This window comes from Pinus tabuliformis, chromosome 9, assembly GCF_031772625.1.
Source record: "Pinus tabuliformis cultivar Carrire ecotype Pingquan chromosome 9, CPIR1, whole genome shotgun sequence".
In the NCBI taxonomy this organism is placed as follows: Eukaryota; Viridiplantae; Streptophyta; class Pinopsida; order Pinales; family Pinaceae; genus Pinus; species Pinus tabuliformis.
The window spans coordinates 1,264,698,266-1,264,717,106 of NC_142307.1; the positions used below are offsets into that span (position 1 = coordinate 1,264,698,266).

At 38.0% G+C, this 18,841-nt stretch overlaps 1 pseudogene; it reads right to left on the reverse strand.

Moving 5' to 3' along the window:
* Positions 1–7,597: 7,597 nt before the first annotated feature.
* LOC149153137 (uncharacterized) overlaps positions 7,598–18,841 on the reverse strand; it is a 47,532-nt pseudogene continuing 36,288 nt past the window's right edge.

Genomic DNA, 18,841 nt, shown 5'->3' on the forward strand with positions numbered 1-18,841 from the left:
TCTCGACCAGAAAAACTATGAAAAATATTTTTGTGGTCTGGGATCAAAATTTTGGTCAATCCATATCCTCCTTCAAGGAAAACAGATTCTCTCATAGAAATCTACGCAGTTCATACAAGGATCAAAATGTTTTGACATGGATCAAGCCTTGGATCTAGCTGTTTTCTCAAGGAACCTATTTGTTTTCACTTGGAGGCTCGCCTCCCTCATTTTTCTATAAATTGAGCCCTTGACTCCTCATTGTAGCACTAGTGCCCCCTAGTCTTCATTTTCATTGTATTATCCAATCCCATTTGGCTCTAACAATATATTTTTGGAGGTGTGTAGAAATCGTTTTTTTGAATTAGATCTCGAGTGATTGGGGATATTTTCAATTGAACCAACCAACTCTCAAGCATAGAATTGAAATAATCCACATTAATATCTTCCAAAGGCTTATAAAAAATGGGCTTCCTATATGAATATTATAAAATAATAATGGAAATAATAAAATAAGATTAGATTAACTCATCAAGTTTTGGAGGGAAAAAACAAAAAACTACTTTTTCAACTTATCTCCATATGATTTTACTCAAATTTCGACCAGGAGCACTTGTTGGATGCATAATTTAATTGTGCATCCAAGGAGTACTCATCTTGTATACTTTCGATGGACTCTACTACACAAAAAAATGTGAAATACATGAAAAAACATTATTGCAACCATGTTTTTCATGTATTTCACATTTTTTGTGTAGTAGGGTCCATGGTCAACCCAAAATTCAGAAACCAGGGGTCCCTCTTAAACCTAGTGTTAGTTTCTTAGATCCCCTACCCATCCTCTTGGTTGATATTTAGCAATAAAGCTTCAACAATTTGTAGGCTCCACCCCCTTTTATATAAAAGATTATGCTAACTTTATTCATAAAACCAAAAACTTATGCCTTGAAGAAAATAACATTTTGGTTAGTTTCGATGTCATCTCTTGTTGGGAAAAATATTGAGGGGGGTGGGGGGGGTGAATCAATATTTTAAATTCAAACTGTTAATTTTATATTCTACAAAATATATGCTACTTCAGAGAAGGAAACCAAGGTATATATAGTTTACTGAAATTTTATGAATTATATCAGATGATTATCCTTAACCAGTGGACATTTGTACTGATGCAGACTCTTGTCAGTACGCAGGCACCCACCTGCAGAAAACTACAATCTTCTCTCGTTCTCCAAAACCCACTGGAAGGGAGCTACAACCCCCTTGAACTCATTCACCGTCTCCTACCGAAAGGAGCTCCTACCCCCTTTCTAAAGGCTACTACCCTTAGCTCATTGTGAACCACTTTCCATAATATTTCATAATGGATTCATGTGTCAAACAATCATAACACAACGTGTGGACCACCTTTAAAATTGGATGCATATCAACCATAAATGCAAAAAAACTGAAGCATTGAATCTGAGACACTTTCACACTGTAAATCAACTGAAATATGAAGCATCAAATCACTGAATGCAGAACTTAACCATAAATAACAAATATCTAATTATGTACACAACTTTACTGAATAAGACTCGCATATATACGCACTTTCTCTGTGTCACATCTGCATACAGATCTCAGACTATTGAGCATTGAATCATCAATCACTAAACTATACTTAGATCATTCCAGGAGTCACATAACACTTGAACCAATAAAAAAACACAGATCAACATACTATAACATCATTACCAATTCATATACCATTCATCATTTAACCCTAGTCAATATTGTCAGATACAAGTCACTATAATAGAGACATCATCGACAGACAACAACAATCAAAACATAACTGATCAAATAAATCATCATTAGGGCATACTACAAAACCCTAGAATGTTTACGAGACTTCCCTGAAGCAAACCCACGTATGTATGTGCTTACCATACATAACACTCATGTATATATATGCACATATTGAAATTATTTCACATTATATATATGTGACCCTAGAAATATGGATCCATGTATGTACGTGATTATCCTAAAACAAACTTGTTTTAGCTCCCATTTTCCATTTGAATTTGGGCGCACCTCTTCCTTCCTTAGCCTTGGTTGTTGTTGCTAGGCATCCTATGAGAAGAACATTGATATTCCATTTCTAATCTCCTAAAAACAATGTTTTTGTATGATTTCCATGTTTCTCCAAGCCAAATTCTAAATCACCAATCCTTTAATTATTCCTGACATATGGACAAGGTCTTGCAAGTGCCAACTATGTGTGTATTTCACCTTCCATAGCAGGGCCCAAGGTGATGAACCTTCCTTTAACCAGTGCCACCAAAGTTTAGCTCCACATGCCCTCTTGACAGTCTTCGGGTCTTGTAAACCTAAGCCACCTAAAATTTTTGGTTTGCATACCTTGTCCCAGGCTACTAACACCCATTTCCTCTTGTCTTTCTCTCCTCTCCATAAGAAATTCCTTTGGATCACCCTTATCTTTTGCAAAACTCCTTTGGGAGCCAGGAGTATTGATAACATATACCTTGGAATCGCTTGCAGTACCCTTTAGTCAAAACTAGCCTTCCAACTAAGTTTAAGGCTCTATAGGTCCAACATTTAACTCTATCTTCCAGATCTGACACAATATTCTCCCAATTGGATTTCTTCCAAGCCCTGACTGTCAGAGGGATTCCCATATATTTTAAAGGAAGACTCTTCCTTTGGAACCCTAAGATGGCTGTCAAATTCCTCTGTATAGCAATATGCATATTAAAAAAGAAAATCATGGATTTAGATTGGTTGATCTCCATAATTGAGGCTTCAACGAAAGTGCCTAGGATAGTCTTGAATGTTCTGGCCTCCTTCACTATAGGAATGCCATGTAACATGGTATCGTATACAGATTGCAGGTTTGTTTTTTATAGGCACCCTTCATGCAGTTACAGGCCCTTGATATCCCCTTCCTTGGTAACAACCTTCATCACTCTCCTCAGACCTTCCATTATTATAAGAAACAAAAAAGGGGACACATGGTCCCCTTAACAAAATTGTCGAGAAGGAAGAAAGGGTTTAGCAGGAGCTCCATTTACTAAAATTGAAAAACTAGGGGAGGTGACCAAGGACATGATCCAACTGATCCACCAATTATCAAAACCAAAGGCATTTAAAATTGCTTCCATATACTTCCAATTGACCTTATCATATGCCTTAGATAGGTCTAGTTGTATTATCATTCCTTCCTTCCCCATACTTTTAAGTGAATGGGCTATCTCATGGGCATGGATAACATTATCCAATATTTTCCTGCCTTCAACATAGCCATACTATTCTTTTAAGATCAGGATAGGAAGAACCATTTTAATGTGGTTGGCTACAACTTTTGATATAATCTTATATACAACATTACATAGGGCTATCGGTCGTAACTTCTCTAGAGTACTAGATTTTTCCTCCTTCGGGATTAGAGTGATAAACGTGGAGCTCAGAGATTTAAGGATAATGGTTGAGTCACAGTAGTCTGCCACAACTTCAAAAACAACTTATTTGACCACTTCCCAAAAGGATTTTAAAAAAATCAATGGTAAATCCATCTGGGCCAGGTGCCTTACCATTAGGCATCTCTTGGACATCCTAAGAAACTTCATCCATGGAGATAGGTTTATTTAGATTTCGATTATGCTCCTTTGTAATCATTCTTGGAATATGACTAACAATCTTTTGGATGGATTTTGATCTATCAATTAGGGGCTCCTTTGTTATCTTCTAGAAGTGTTGCACCAACACCTCCTTGATGTCCTAGTGAGCTTCTTAATATTTTTTTGATACATCCCTAATTCTAAGAATTCTATTTGAGTTTTTGTGCTCGATTGTATACATGTGAAAGAATTTGGTATTCTTTTCTACTTCCTGGAGCCACGAGATTCTCGATTTATGTTTCCATAATATTTCCTCTTATAAGCATCTTTCCTCCCATTTATTTGACAACTCCAATTCCTCCTTCCTTCTCGCCTCTCTATACCCCTCTTCTAGATTTCTGTAGTGCTTCCATCTTAAACTCCAATTCCTTTTTTGCTTGGAAGATGTTACTAAACTATGTTTTATTCCAATGCCTTAGTTGGGTTTTAATATATATCAGCCTAGCCTTCATTTTAAACATCTTGGTGCCCCAGATTGGGAGAGGATCCTTCCACCATTTCTTTATGTTCTCCATAAAGAACAGGTGATGTATCCAGAAGGCCTCGAATTTGAATAGTCTACTTTTAGGATTTCCTAACATTTCAATTGTTAACACCACCATCCAATGATCAGACCCCCTACAAGGGAGAATATTTGCCTCTATGTCCAACCCTTGTAGTAGAAGATCCTCAGAAATTAGGAATTTGTCTTATCTAGAGGCTACTTGATGCTCCCCTCCTCATTTATTACTCCAGGTAAAACTTCCATTACTTGTCTCCATATTTGTCAAAATTTCCTCCTCAATCAAACTCTTAAAGGTCTTAGAGTCTCTATCTATTCATCTCAAACCACCCTTCTTTTCTGCCAATGAGGTGAGCATATTAAAATCCCCCCCAATAATCCAAGGGAGATTCTGCTTTCTTCCCCTAAGGTCCTTCAAGGCCTGAATGAAGCCTAGTTAGTCATCAATCCTCTGCGATACATAGACATTTGTAAATATAATGGACCTGTGAAAACCTATTATAGGCAACTCTAATGAGAGGAAAAATTTAGTGGCCTCTACAACTAGTAGGTGAATTACCTGTGGATTCCACCACGTGACAAGTCCTTCTGCATTACTTTGAGCTTCAAAATGTAAGTAACTAGGTCTTCTACCTAACTTCCTATCGACTTCCTTAATCTTATCTGTTGTACACTTCATTTCTTGTAAGAACATCAAATCTGGTTTTTCCATTTTAATCTTCTTCTTCAACTGTATTTTTTTCCTGGGGCTATTCATGCCTCTTGCATTCCAGGTTATAATTTTCATATTTGACTAAGGGGATTAGGGGGAGATCTTAGATCTCTCATCTTACCTAAGTTTATTAGCATTGCGCCAAGCTCCTGAAGGGCCACATTGTTCGACTTCCTTCCCTATTTCCTTCTTGTTTTCTTCGGTAATGAGGGGATCTGGGATTCTGAAACCCTGATACCCATCTCCCCAATTTTCCCATGTGATTGCTTCAGCCCATGAATTTTTCATCTTCCTATGTTAGGTAAGGGTATTGGATTTGATCCACCTGCTCAACTAGAATTACATCGAGACCCTTATTTCTCCATTGTTCTACCATATTTTGCAGGTTGATTCCCTCCCTTTCCACTATTATCTGAAGATCTGGGTCCTCAGTGCCTGCCTCACTTGAAGGGAGGAACCCAATGGGTACCATGCCAAGTGGAGCCCTTGCACTACTCACTGCCTCTTTTTCTTGTTTAAATATGAACACAGTGGTAGTGATGACCTTGGGAGGCATGGCCTAGACTTGGGGGTGAGCCCCCTTCTTAATGAATTGTAGGGTGATGTGGAGGCCACATGGGTGTCACGTGACCTTACTACCACCCACCACCCATTGTTAGAGGTTTGAGTGTGTAGTATCGGGTTTGAAAAGTATGGCCAAGAACACCTTATTTGTATGTTTAAAAAGGCATTATATGAACTTAAACAAGAACCTAAGTAGTCATATATGAAAATTGATACCTTATTTCAAAAAGATTTTATTAAAAGTAAAGGTGATCCAAACCTTTATATGAAGAAGGATGAAAATGGTCATATTACTTTGATTTCTTTATATGTTTATGATCTAATGATAATAAAAAATGATAATGAGTTAATTGAAGAAATATAAACATAATTGTCAAAGGAATTTGAGATGAAGGACCTTGGTCAATTAAATAGATTACTGTTTAGGCCTTGAGGTATAGAAAGAAGATGGCAAAACACTAATCACAAAAAGAAAGTATACAATGGAGTGTAAGAAGTTTAATATGTGTGAATGTAAACAAGTGTTTATTCCATTAGAACAAAATGTTAAGGAAAATAATTTGAATTTACTACAACACCATTTGTAACAATTTGCATAGTGCCAAACATAATTCAAATTGTTATACCATATAAATATATCTATAATATTGAGAATGACATAGGTTGCATCTTCCAAAAATGTTAGGATGAATATAAAATTTGAATTCCATAATACATTTGTTGAATCTGATTTTATTAGTTGCTGTCCAAAGAGGAGATTTTTTTTCCATAGATTCGTTTTTTATTCAAAACATATGCACAAAAGTAGAGGACACTTAAATCCAATCAACGTTGAGTTTGATTGTGTTTAACTTGGGTTAGGCATACAAACACCTGAACAAAATCTCTATAAGGAGAGCTTAAAGCCATTCATTAAATTTCTATTGGTCGATCTATGTTTGATGGAAGATGCATGGAATATTTGACGTCCTTAAATCCAATCAACGTTGAGTTTGATTGTGTTTAACTTGGGTTAAGCATACAAACACCTGAACAAAATCTCTATAAGGAGAGCTTAAAGCCATTCATTAAATTTCTATTGGTCGATCTATGTTTGATGGAAGATGCATGGAATATTTTATTCATTATATTATTGATTCGATTCTTTCTTGTTCATCCGAGGGTCATCCACAGAGTTAATAGCTTGGTAATAGTTAATTTTATAGCTATCCAAGAAAATTGACCATCTATTGGATAGGGGACGAAGGTTTTTAAAATTTTGGTTGGTATTGTCTAAATGTTATAAGTTTTGGAGTTTTTAGTTGTGGTTTAATAATTTTTTTTTAATTCTAATATTTTGTTATTTAAAATATATATATATATATATATATATATATATATATATATATATATATATATATATATATATATATATATATATATATATATATATATTCACTACCATTTCTAAAAATTTACAATTTAAATTTGTGATTTCAACAAATTTCCTCAAATTCCCAACAAATTAAACTGAAAAATATATCTACAAAATGTTCAAAATTCCCTCCAAAATTTTTAACAAATTTAATTAAAAACTGAAAAATATATCTACAGAATATTCAAAATTCCCTCCAAATTTTTTAACAAATTTAATTAAAAAATATGCAAAAACTTGTAACAAACAAACTACGACAATAATTTCATTTCAATGGGCACAAACGGAAAAGAAGATATGTCTGAATGGTATTGAATTAGAGGAATAAATAACTATCGTGAAAGACGATAAAGACCAACATGTTAATTTGGTTAAAATATATTACAACAAAAACATAATGCGGAATTCCATATCAGGCTACTCTGCACGGTTGGTGGATGGCTTTACATGTACATTCCTTCGTTTCATTACCTATAAACTTACTCCCTCTATCCATATTCCTTTTACAAAATTAACTACTGTCAAAGTATCTTCCTCCAAATTCGTCGCCATCTATCCATATTCCTTTTACAAAACCACCTACCATCGAAGTATCTTCCTCCAAATTCATCGCTAGATTGGCACCCTTTGTAGTTCCTTTGCCATAAAAAAGCTAAACCAAAGCAAATCCAAATGTATCTTGACGCAATTTGGCAGGCAGGGGGCGACCCAATGAAATTATTATTGTTTGCTAAATTTGGAAAAGCTTAACCTCTCAGAAGAAGAGCATGGGCCAGAGCCTCCAACTCTTCGCTATTTTCTCCAGTTTTGTCAAGATTTTTGTATCTTTAGAGGACCTCCATTTGTGGCGACGAATTATCACTGGGAGACACGGAAAATTCAGAGTCCATGGAATTAGCGAAACCACAGGCGTTCTCCTCCTTCACACCAAGGACTCGAGGGTTATATGGCTGGCGGATCATATGGTAGGGTGCAGGGAGCTGATGTGGATGTTGCCTATACGATGAAGCAGACATGACATGATAAATCGCGGAGGCCGATGCTGATCCGGATGACACATGGCTCGCCAGCTGTGCTTGCATGAATGCCAACTCCGCCTGCAAACTTGCAGCCTGTAATACATTCATGACACATATCTTGAGTCCAGAGACACCTGCAGAACCGATTTCTAAAAATATAAAGAACAAGAAAATTTCTGCAAATATAAAGAACAAAAAATGCATCTGCAAGAAAATTTCTGCAAATATAAAAAACAAAAAATGCATCTGCAGATGCTATTGACATATACACGTTGTATAAAATTTCTCAAGAAGCAGTGAACATTTAAGTTACCTATTGCTGCATGGCGTAAATGTGTGCAACAAAACCATAGACGAGATGTCAGAATCGTGCCTCTGCCTCATACGATATGGTGACTACTGCGTGGCAACATTCTTGCATGGGAATATGCAGTAAAAGCTTGAATACATTGCTAGCTCCTAAGATTTTATGAACTGCGGAAAAATGAGTGAGGCCTTCTTCAGAGCCAAAGTATGGAACAAACAGGTTCGTAGCGAAAGAATGAATACAATTTTTTTGTTCCTCGGGGAAAGAATGAAATAATACAGAAGCAACCTCAATTCACCATGAGTTGTCCAGTGGAGAGGAAACCAGTGAAGCTCATGTCAATGGCCGTCGGCGTGTGTGGTTGGGTTTCCATTTCCCCACTTATAATCTATTCAATTTCTATCTTCCAATCTCATTCGAAATTGTGTATGGCTCTCATTTCTTGACCGATATCTGTCTCTAGTTTAACAAGAGAAGCCGCTTCTTTCTCAATCTTCGTTGGTGTAGAATCAGAAACAAAGTGAGATGTGGCCTCTTCCATGATTTTCATACCAAACTTGTACAGAGGGCGGGAATGGCAGCCTTTCGCTGCACCCTCCCAGCATCACCATAGCAATTGAAGAAAGAACATCGGCTGACTAGTTATGGTTATAGAAATTAGATTTTTTTGGGCGGGATTTTAAATTCAAGCTCAAAATTAAAATTCAAATCTGCCTGCCATTAAATGCGTACATTCTATATATTGCATCCTAACATTCGAACTCTCTAGTGGTGACGGTGGCAATCAAGGCCGAGACTGAGGCCACAGAAAATTCCTCGATGCATATCCATAATTAGTGCCTCGTCCATATTCGGATGCAGGTCTATGGTCATCGACATCGTCCATATTCGGATGCAGGGATATGGTCATCGGCATGATCATCGACTAATCTTCTTCATGCCACTTAAGTTGTTGACATATACATACCATGCTTATTTATGGTTGAAGGGACGAGGGTGACGTCACATCAGCCAGAGAATGGCGCCCGGGAAACTCAAAAAGTTGCATTATAGACTACTCCATTAGGAAGGAAGAAAAAAATGTTGATGGCTTGCATACCCAGCACGCCACACCACGCAAACAACACTTACCAGCGACTCCAATGAGAAAATGAAAAATCTCCAGCAACGACAGCGATTCGACGGAGAAAAACAACTAAAAAACCTGAAAAAATGAACTCACATGAGCTTTATAGCGATTTTTCATGGGACACGTGTCCAAAGAGGGAAAAAATCTAGGTCACGTTTTATACAATTATGACACTCCTATTTCGATCAAAGGACACGATGAAAGCGTATTGAATACGTTTTACATTTTGGAGGACACGTTCAAAACCGTGTTGGACACGTTTTAGGGCATATTTCATGTTCTGCGTGTGAAATACGAGACACGTGACCCTAGGGGACATGTCCTGTGACTTAGTGAACTACTACTCATTCTATGGGCGAGCGTCCATCCACCAGATACATGGGTACCATCCGCTGTACTAGCCAGTTATCTAGGGAATCCGTCTATATACATAATATATCTAGAGTCAGTTTTACAAAATGACATCTTTATCCGATTTTGATAATTCATCATCACTTAATTTACAAACAAAATAATGCTCATAGAAACTGACAATAATTCAATAAAAAATATTCTCTCACACTAAAAGTAATATGACCCGACCATATGCCCACATCTCTCTAGCTATTTGGAAATATTTTATCCTTTCCAACATCCCAATGACCATTCCAATGTGCTCATGTTCTGGAAATTGAAACTCCACTAAAAATTTTACAATTCAAATCAATTGTAGCAAATACATTTCTCGTGGCTCTAACAAATATCACAAAAGAAAATTGGCCCTCCAACTGTCCAACCATTTTGCTATCCAGATAAGGTGCATGATCTCTGAAAGCCTTGTAGCTTCTATGACCAACAAAACCTCGTTTACATACTTTGAAAGCCCATATTGCTGCCTTAAACTCGACATATTATCTAGGTGCCTTCAAACAAGCCAAAGCAATCAACAAACGACCTTGGACGGAGAAACAAATGATTATTGTGTGTAAATTCCATGGTTTCCATTCCATCCATCTTTACAGAAATTGACTGCACGAAGGCATCTAGATGTCCTACCATAAAGATCAGTAGGAGTCCCGATCTCAAGAAGGATGTTGAGGATGAAGCTGAGTATGCACAACAAGTTCAGTTTAGCCTACAAAATATAAGTGATGGCTCCCAAGACGATGGTCTTCCATATCTCCGCCATCATTAATGATGCTTTCAAATCTGTTGGCCGAAGAAAAATGTGGTTCTGCAACATTGCAAGCAAGAAAGCATCCAACTATATTCCTTGAATATGCACAAAAACATATATATTGTTACCCACCATTTTTTGGGTAATATCCCTAGGAGAATTTTTTTTCTTCAAGATGGTCCTCAGCGGGCAGCTAGTAGCCCCGTGCAGCCACCGACTAGCTCATTGTGCCATTTTCTCCAACACCTAATCCAACCATGTGGTCCCTTGCCCATCTGCTATGATCATATGTTCGAAGGTGGGCCTCCAAGATCTAAAGGTATCCCTGGTCATTTGGAAATTAAGTATTGTAGTTTTCTATCATGGACACTTCTGGGAATGGATTAATGGGGGGTATTTGGCGGAAATAATGGGTTAGGTCTGTGCCCTTGTCCCCTTGTGGTGTAGGAATATTCTCTCTGTGGACAAAGACAATCCCTCTAGCCCAGGGGAGAGGGTCTAGCCAAAAACAAGACAATCTAACATAAGTTCCCTTAGATTGAGAATCAAATAAGAGGGCCTACCTCTTATAACACTAATCCACTTGATGTTGATCTTTCTTCCTTGATCCGGCTTCCTTTCGTTCACGTACCTGAAACAAACATGCAAGAAACAACAACAAACGTGATAGCATAAAATCAAATCCAATCTACTTAAGAGGCTAAGGAGTCTTAAGCTACCAAATACAATATTGCAATTGATATAGGAAACAAAATATCAGTTGTATTATTATGACAAAAAGGAAAGTACAACCTTCGCCTTAACGTTGCAGGTTTCCTTCGATGGGTCCGGATCCCAAGCATCACTCTAACATCTCCTCAAACACCTCAATCATGGGAGTTTAAGGTCTCTTTCTTTGTGTTCACACCAAAACATATACAAGCTATTCTCCCTTTAACGTGGCTTTAACAAGATCCTAACAAGCATAAACTAAGAGCTAAGACTAGCAAGCTCTCCTATCTTCCAAGCTAAATCCAAGCTACATCCCAAACTAACAGAGGTTGGAATAAGAGAAGTTTATATAGGCACGAAGGAGGGGATATGGTTCCTCTTATGATGGAAAGAAGCCTTATCTCTTGGGTTACTTCCTTTGTAATAGGGGAAAAGAGCCCAAACAGTCTCTCTCGGCTCTATCTGGACTAACCATTTACCAGACTTCCATTCATGAAGCTTCTAGACTTGGAAGCTTCAACTCCATTTTCAAAAACTTTCCAAAAGAGGATCAACGTTGGTAGTCAAGGGATAACAGCACTGATCAGCGCGGGGCTCAGTGTTATTCTCAGTAAATCGGCACGGGGAAGAAATTGAGGGATAACACCGAACTTTAAAACTGGGTTTAAAGGAAGTATCTCTGGAAATGATGTAAAGGGAAAATGCTTTGCAGATGGAAAGCGACTCAGAGAGATGTTCTTCATGATAGGGAAGTACACAGGGTTTACTGTAGAGGTGCTCCAAGATCAAGGAACAGAGAGTACATGGACAATGGAAAATTATTGTGTAACGGATGTCCCCTAAAGCATGAAGGTCAAGCAATAGTGAGGGGTGAAATTCTTTACGAGTAGATGCAAGGAATTGGATACCGTTGTCGGAGAACCTGAAAGTCAAACATACATATACATATCTGAACTTATACTCATTCCTCATAAGTAAGAGAGGCATATAAAAATACATGAATCCATGTTATAGGTGAAGCTATCCATAAATAAAAGGATCATGTGCATGAATCCTTGGCATGGATTCATCCATCCGATTGAGGGGATAAAAAATGATACCCACGGCATGGTCGCAACCATCCATCTAAAGAATCATGTATATAATCATGAATGACTCATCACTCCTCGCAACCTGGACTTTTGTGATCTAAGCCCAGGGTCTTGTGCTCCAACAAGACCCGATCAAAGTACAAATTCTAACATGTGAATAGACGTGTTGAAGTCGAACATGCTAGAAAGTTGCTTGATTACTGGTCAATGATGTGAACCGTTAAAAAGTGCGAGAAAACCGCCCATAATGTCAATGGCTCTCAAGATACTATTAGTACAATTCATGGAGTGTAAATAAGGAATTGAAGTCGAACACTCGTGAAATCATTCGATCGAAGGCCAATGATGAGAACCTGTCATTGAGTGCGAACAACTTGCCATTGAGGCATGCAAGCTCTAAGGTACTGGAAGGGAGTTTCTAGATAAAATTCCTGGATAATGAGCTGAAGTCGACAAGAAATGATATGTCGAAGGAAGGTCATAATGAATCCTTCATCATTAGCACGAAACAAGAAACACAATGAATGAGAGTAATCCAAGATGGTGACATATGATCAGACAATGTACAGGTAGGAAGACTTCTCTTGAACATGTGGATGAAATGACTCTGGAGTTTGGCAGCGTTTTACATCATAGGATCAAAGGTCACGGTGACGTGGCAAAGATCATATGAGAGGTTTAAAATGGATAACTCAAAACCCAAGGAGGCAAGTGACAGAGTGAGGATGTCCCAAAACCCGACATGAACAACAAATGAGTGTCAATGTTCAAGAGCGACATGTTGCCTCAAGTGAAGAATACAACTGATGAATACTTCCAATTTCCCCCCACCATTTCTGGCGAGTACCCCAGTTATTTTTGAAACACAAGCTTGAAGGGGATAACATATGCTTGTAATATAAGCCCATCCTTCGGATGGATCCTACCTAGTAAATTTTAACGAGCCCTAGGAAGGATAAGCTCGGTCTCGTCATAATGACAAGTCCTATGTCGTTTAATATTTTAACGAGTCCGACAAAGGTGAAACTCAGAATCTTTTTCATGTTTAGAGAGTTTGAAAAAGACACGGAAAAGAAAACTCCAAGGGTCCCTTTTCGTAAAGTTGTCTCTCGAACCCGAAAAGGTAGAAAACAATATTCAAGAGAACCTCCTAGTCATGTTTGACTAAGGTATACCTTTTTTGTAAATAGTTTTATCCCAGCCCGAAAAAAGGGGTAAACGTATACTGGGTAAACGACGTTTTGCAGCCTTTAACGAGTTCAAAACGACAAGATCTCGACAATCTTTTCATATTTTGAGAGTCAGAAAAGAGCTTAAATATGACTCCCTACTTTTATTTGCTTTAACGAGTCTAAAAGGGAAAAATACTCGGCAATATTTTCATTTTTTACGAGTCAGAAAAGAGCTTAAAGGTGACTCATCCTGGAGGAACGAGTGGTATAAAGGGTAGCAACTGGTTCTAATTATGGTGGAACTGCTCAAAACATGTAATGGTCAAGAGGTTGGCTAACAAAATCACTCATCGTTGCGGTTCCTTAGGAAAGGAAAAACAACCAAGTGAAAGCATATGATCGGCCAAAGAGATGGTGGCGATGGAATGAAACAACCAAGGCTCATCTAGTGGAAATTAGCTAATAAAAATGGCAATCACGAGATGTAAATTTGGTGCATGGGTTCATGTTTACACAAGCTTGAAATGAAAAACTATGCTTGAGTTTGGTTTCATTTTTACACAAGCTTGAAACGAAAAACTATGAGTAAGATAAGCTTGCATGCCCCCCAGCATAATGACTCAATTCGAGGTACATGCCCCCCAAGGTTCATTTCATTTAGCTACGTGGATGGAATGAAGGTTCACTTTCAAGATCTAGGAAAGACTCGATTGGGATTTTACAAGATCTTAATCAAAGACTCGATTTGGAAACGAGAGTTGTTTCATTTTTTAATGAGGTTTACACAGTAAAAGAACTATCCTCAAGTTTCCTTGTTTCATTTTTTAAGGATCTTGAGAGAAGACAAGAAACCATGCTCTAATCCCTTGTTTCATTTTTTAAAGAGCTTGACACAAGACAAGGAACTATGCTCTCACTTCTTAATTCATTTTTTAACGAGCTTGACACAAGATAAGGAACTATGCTCGCATTCCTTGTTTCATTTTTAACAAGCTTGACACAAGACAAGGAACTAAGCTCACATCCCTTGTTTCATTTTTTAATGAGGTTGATACAGGAGGAAACTGTCCTCGAACTCTTGTTCATGGACCATACGAGAACATGGTTCCTAAGAGATCCTCACTAGATGGGAGAACTACGCTCTGGGAGGGGTACATTTCAACTGGTACCAATGACAGATCGAGTTCCAATGCCCCCAGTACATAATGTACTATACCATCTGTGTGATCATTAGCAAATGTGGAGACAAAACGGGTAGCCACATAATTGACATGTGGCGGGGAAGGTACTTCTTTCAAACAAGAACCAATAGGGGACGATGGTTGCAAGGGAGGCACCTGATGGCCAATGAACGACAATTGATCAATGGTCACTATTATCCCTTCGCGTGGAAAAGAAACCAAACAGAAAAGAGAAGAAACAAGAGCTCCCATGACATAAACATAGTCGCGTCCAAAGAGAATATTGAAATCTAAGGGACCTTGGACTACCATCACGTCTATATAGACGGTCTTTCCTCCAAAATTAATAGGGAGCTTTGGAAGGATCACTAAGGGCTGACTGGTTCCTTCGTTGAAAGCCAACAGATTCTGGGTAATAGGCACAAGCTGTGGGGAACCCAAATCTTGCCAAGCAGTAGAAGGCATGATGCTAACAGATGCACCTTCATCTAATATAGTGCCATGTACTACCATATTATAGGCTTGTACTGTGATCTGGAAAGGCACATAAGATGGAAGGTGGAAAGAAGTCAATTGACTCCAATAAAAAGCAACGACATAACTACTTGGTGGGGGTATCATATGATTCCCCCCATGCTCTGCAGGAAGAGGAGAAGGACTCTCTTGAACAACTGGAATGGGAGGGTCACTCTTCGATTCATGAGAATCCGAGGAGATGAGAAGAACATGAGCATTATGATCATCACTCTCTTCGGGAACAGAGTGAAAAATTGAAGGCAAAGCCAAGTCCACACTCTTTTCGACCAATTGTTGGTTGGAAACAGACAAAAGAGATTCAAGCTTAGGAAGAGAAGGATGGGCAAGAGATGAATCCAAGTCAATCTCTTTACCAACTAGGAGAGGGTCAGAAGAAAGTCTCTGATAACCAATAGGGAGTTGGGCTTGAGGAGCTGTAAGGTTTTCCAAAATTTTGGAAGCTTTATCCATAAGAGGACAAAGGTGAAGAAGATGCTTCCCTTCACATAACCTACAGGGGAATCTAATCTTCCCTTTCTTCTTACCTTCATTAGCTGAAGGCATAACATTGACATGATCTCCAGAGGTCGACGGGGATGGTCAATTCAGGTTTTCAGACCATGCCTCTAAGACTCTGGGGATGCCATGATAGTCTTGAAGGAGATGGTCACCCTTACACAGATTGCAGGGGAACTTGACCTTCCATAGAGGATCGGAAGGTTTGTCTACGAGAGATGCATTTGGAGAAACAACTGCACGATTGGATTCTTGCTTATCTGACTTCTTCTTCTTCTTCTTAGCCTCCAGGTTACTGGATTTCAAACTTTCACCAGGTGAAGTAGAAGAGGAAGGTGAAGAAATATGGGAAGAAGGTGAGAGGTCAACCTTAGAATCATCACGATGTGGTTCAAATGAATGAGATGGTTGGGAAGGAGTTGTGGCACTGGGGACCACCAAGGTCGAAAATAACTAGATAGGTAAACCAATGGTTAACCTAGGGAGGGACAAATTTTCCATATAAGGAGCACCAACATTTCCGAAAGAAGGAAAAGGACTAGGACTCCCATTCGAAGGGAATCCCTCACTGGTAGACTCGGGAAATTTTGCCATTGGAAAAGACCCTAAAGAATCACTAAGAAAGATAACTTTAACCAAGAATATTCCGTGGGTAGTTAATTTTAAGACATTGAAACAAAACTTTGCCTTTTCATATTTTAAGAGTCGAGAAGAGAGCGAAAGGTGACTCTAGTCACTTTCGGAGTTAGCGAGATCGAAAGGACAAGTGCTCTATGATATTTTCAATTTAAAGAATAAAAAATACCAAAATGACTGCTCAGGATAATCTAGGCAAAAGGAATTACCAGGTAACCGTGAACTGCAAAATACCTCCCGGTGAACTAAAAAGTACGAGCATGCAATCTCCCCGAATGCTATGTTCAGTGTATCATGTTTACAAGGTGGTAGACTCAGCTTCTTGCGGATAAAGGATTGCAGACCTAGTGGGGTCTCCCTTTATATATGCGACGGTAAGGGGACCACAAGTCCGTACTATCACTGTCTAATGCCAAATCGAATGACAATTGGTAGGTTTAAAGATGACGGAACACGTCTCTAGCCTATACCTCTAAATGTAAGTGTTAAGTTTCAATGCTTCCTTAGGTTAATTCAATAAATTTTAACAGTTGATCTTGAATTAGGTTTCAATTCCAACGCCCTACCGCTGTCATCTGAAAATTCCTATATGCAGCTGTATGAGAAAAGAAATCTTTGTCTTCAATGAAAGTTAACACTAATTGAGGGATAGAGGGCACACAATCAATGCAACAATCAAAGAATGAAATATTTCACTAATACATGTCCTAAATGCACTTAATCTTCCCTTAACAATAAAAGAAGTTTCATTTCATTTCCAATGCTTATGATGATGTAATTCTAGTTTCTCAATGAAGCTACTAATGCAATATTTTCGCTTAAGTAAATTAGAATGATGTTCTTCTTTTCATAAAACGCAAAATGAATATTTCACATAGAGCATTTTTAATGAAAAGTTCACAATTCCGAACAAACAAGCATCAATAAAATCCAAAGCATGATAAATGAAACTAAAAGAAAATTCTTCCCCGAATCAAACAAACCAAACACATAAATGCTTCAATCGAAAAACCAAGCAATGTAATCTATGTTCGGAAAGAGCAAAGAGACACTCGAAATAAGAGAACAAACAAGACTCTTTCACTCATTCAATTGAAAATGAAGCAATGAATATGATGCGACTGAAAGATGGATTAAATGAAGCAGCAAATAAAAAAATTGAAACAATGAATGGAAATCGACCTAGATGCCATAGGGTCATAGAAACCATAAAAAAAATAAAAAAATAAAACAATGAAACTTCAAGCCAATCAATCAATCAAACCTAGCAAACAAAGCATCCTAGTCATCTTAGTTCACAGGGAGAATAGATGCAAACATGCCAAGAAACAAAATCTAGGAGGGAAAGACACACTGGCATATGGTTTAAAAGAAACCCTGTTTTCAACCTATAGGAATCAACGCGATTGTTTAATGGGCAGAAAGCACCATAAAGGGTTGTGGTGCAACTATTTAAGAAAAACTAGCACTAGTCGGTGCGATTGTCAGCAAAATAACAGCGTTGATCGAGGGATTCAAAGAAAAATAATTTTTTTTTCTCAAACCACATACAAAAAAGCCACTCTAAATTCAAAGCCAAAGACTATAAATGGTGTAAAATTCAGAAAACAAAGGAGAAATGGTTATACGACAAAATTCGTCACAACCATGAGATGAAGAACAATCCAAAGAGAGGGATAGTCCCTAGTAGAGTCGCCAATTTGTGGTGTAGGAAGATTCTCTCTATGGACAAAGACAATTCCTCTAGACCAAGGGAGAGGGTCTAGCCAAAAACAAGACAATCTAACATAAGTTCCCTTAGATTGAGAATCAAATAAGAGGGCCTACCTCTTATAACACTAATCCACTTGATGGTGATCTTGCTTCTTTGCTCCGACTTCCTTTCATTGACATGCCTGAAACAAACATGCAAGAAACAACAACAAACATGATAGCATAAGATCGAATCCAATCTACTTAAGAGGCTAAGGAGTCTTAAGCTACCAAATACAACATTGCAATTGATATAGGAAATAAAATATCAGTTGTATTATTATGAAAAAAGGAAAGTAAAGCCTTCGCCTTAGCATTGCAGGTTTCCTTCGATGGGTCCGGATCCTAAGCATCACTCTAACATCTCCTCAAATACCTCAATCATGGGAGTTTAAGGTATCTTTCTCCTTGTTCACACCAAAACATCTACAAGTTATTCTCCCTTTAACAAGCTCCTAACAAGCATAAACTAAGAGCTAAGACTAGCAAGCTCTCCTATCTTCCAAGTTAAATCCAAGATACTGGCAGGCTAGGAGGTAACTCCTCAAAACAAATCATGATATTCATTTAGGTTGGTCATTATTATATACATGAGGGAGAGACTATTCATTTCATCTCCCAGTGACTCTTCATCTTTTCTATTATTTATTTACATTAATTACAGTTGTTCACCCAATCCCTATGATTAGGTGTCAACATTCCCCCCCAATCTGAAGGGATGTTGGTGAGTCCAAGAATCGTTCTGAATCTTTCAAGCTTTTCTCTTCCAAGCACTCTGGTGAAGATGTCTGCAATTTTCTCATT